The sequence below is a fragment of the Marmota monax genome, unplaced genomic scaffold (genome assembly GCF_021218885.2).
Source record: "Marmota monax isolate L192 unplaced genomic scaffold, Marmota_monax_Labrador192_F-V1.1 WCK01_AAM20220418_F8-fsc00008, whole genome shotgun sequence".
NCBI classification, from domain to species: domain Eukaryota; kingdom Metazoa; phylum Chordata; class Mammalia; order Rodentia; family Sciuridae; genus Marmota; species Marmota monax.
The window spans coordinates 20,921,356-20,924,098 of record NW_026694432.1 but is presented as its reverse complement, the minus strand read 5'-3'; positions in this window follow the sequence as shown (position 1 = coordinate 20,924,098).

The following is a 2,743-nucleotide window of genomic DNA, read 5'->3' as shown; positions in this document are numbered from 1 at the left end:
CCCTGTCTCAAAATAAAACATTAAGGGGGCTGGGGATGGTCCTTAGCGGTATGGAGCCCCTGGTTTCAATCCTCTGTATTCCGTACCCCCAAAAGAAGAGAGAAAGAAGGGCCCCTGAACGACCCGCCCAGAGCGGAGGCGGGAGCGGCAGCGGAGTGTGCTCGATGCTGTTGCCCTTGGCGTCCAGACCCTTCGCGGACACTGCGAATCCCAGAATCCCAGGGAGAGAGAGGGCTTGTTCACATCACTCCCGAAAGACGCACGAAGGCGACATTCTGGAATTAGGTTCATGAAACATCTGGAAGCCTCTAGACCTTAGTGTGTGACCCTGATGGTGCTAATACTGTGCTAAACTGATTTTTTCTTTAATTTTTTTTTTTTTTTTTGTATTGGAGATTGACCCCAGGGGTGCTTTATTATTGAGCTACATCCCCAGCCCTTTTTAAAATTTTGAGACAGGGCATCACTAAATTGCTTAGAGCCTCGCTAAGTTGTTGAGGCTAACCTTGAACTTGCCATCCTCCTGCCTCAGCCTCCTGATTTGCTAGGATTCCCAGCATGCAGCACCGTGCCCAGTGCTATATTGATCTTGGGGAATTACTTATCCCTAAGCATCTGTTTCCCCATCTGATCAGTACAGAACTTGAGACTGTATAGAGGATTAATTGGAATAATGCAGATAGTTAATAAATGTTTATTTTTTCTCCCGAACCCTGGGGTACCTTACCACTGAGCCACATCCCCCATCCTTTTGATTTTATTTGAGGCAGGGTCTCACTAAGTTGCCCAGGCTGACAACTTGCTACTCCTGCCTCAATCTTAGACAGGCACCACCACACCTCACTCTGCTAACTTCTTGACCAGGCCACATCCTAAAGGGAAGGCTCAAATTCTACTTCCTAGTCCAGTGTGGTTGGCACAGCTGCAATCCCAGTTCCCAGAGAGGCTGAGGCAGAAGGATCACAAGTTTGAGGTCAGCCTGGGCAAATTAGTGAGATTCTGTCTCAAAAATAATATAGAGGGCTGGGGTTGTGGCTCAGTGGTAGAGTGATCGCCTAGTATGTGTGAGGCACTGGGGTTCAGATTCTCAGCACCACATATTAATTAATTAAATAAAGGTCTATGGACAACCAAACAAATTTTTTAAAAAATAAACAAAAGGGCTGGAGATGTGGCTCAGTGGTTGCGTGCCCTGAGTTCAATCCCCAATACCAAATATATATGTATATATACATATACATGTTATAAAAGACAAACAATTTCAAACAAAATTGCTATTTTTTCATTTTTGAAGTGTTTTATATACTTGCTTAGTTCTATTTTTTATTTGTAACTGTTGTGTTCATGTTATAGTTTGTGTAAATTTGTACAACAAATAATTTAAATTTTCATACTTGGTTGAATTATTTCCTCTTAATCATGTTTATCTCATGTTCATTCCACATTTCTTCAAACATATACTTTATAATTGGATTTCATTAAATATCGGACAAATGTTTATTCAAAAATAAATAAATAAAATAGAAAGGGCTGGGTTGAACTTTAGTGGCAGAGTGCTTGCCTAGCATGCGCAAGGCCCTGGGTTCAATCCCCAGTACCACAAGGAAAAAAAAAAAAACTGGTCTCTTTTTCTTTGTGGAAAGAATTGGGTAAGTGCTCCCCTTTTGATAATAATCTCCCATTCCTGAACCTCATATGTAAAACTAAGATATTAGATTAGCCTCAAGTCACCAGAGCAACTAAAGGCATGAACTTTGGTATCAGGAGTCCTCACTGTGACCTTGGACACATTAGTTTCTTCATCTGTAAAATGGGGATACTACCTACCCTACAAGGTTGCGTTAGGACTGAGTGAGATAAGTACCTATCAAAACATCTGTACAGACTACAGTTTCAAAAGCATTTCCTGCTGTTCATTGTCTGTTAAGACTTTCGGCTATGACGGTTTGGTTTCTAATCTCAGGCCCACTTAATTTATGCCCAGATTCAACCACCAAAACCTTTCTCTGCACAACTCAGATCGCACCTTTTACTAATTTATTTTCTGTTTGACTCCCTCCACCGCCCCAGCCCAGCGCAGCGCTGGGGATCAGACCCAGGGCTTCGAGCAAGCTAGACTGGTACTCTACCATTGAGCTAAACTCCCAGCCACCCCCACCCCCGTTTGACTTCCTAACCTATGGTTATGGGTGGGGGGGAGATTTCTTGGGGCATTCTTTGTGCACCAATCAGATGATGAAGACAGCTGCCAGTCACTGAGCCACTTCCAGCTACCAGATGCCAACATTACAAGGTTTACAGATGAGAAAACAGAAGCTCCAAAAAGGGAAGACTATACAGGTAGGAAAAGAAGAATTGGACTCAAACCCAGCACTGTCTGCTCTTTCTATAGAATCCCACTCTAGTGAAACAGGCAGGCAAAGATAAGCCAAGCTGGCAGTCCAGGCCCACTGCCAAGTAAGGGCTGGGGTGGAAACGACACCGGAGGTTGAAGGTAGGAGAATTATTATGGCGCTGCTCCCAGAAAACTTCTGAAGCTTGAGATACATGAGGATGAGGAAGTCCGAGGTCATGCTGCAGCCAAGTGCTCTTTGGAGGGCTGTAAGGGAATCTTGGTCAGGGAGAATAGCAACCTCATACTGTCACCTTGCTCATAAATGTAAGCAAGAACCAGCAGTGTGGGAGGCCAGAGCCTCAGCAAGACTGGGGAGCAGGCGTGGCATTTACCAGGCATCAGGATTTA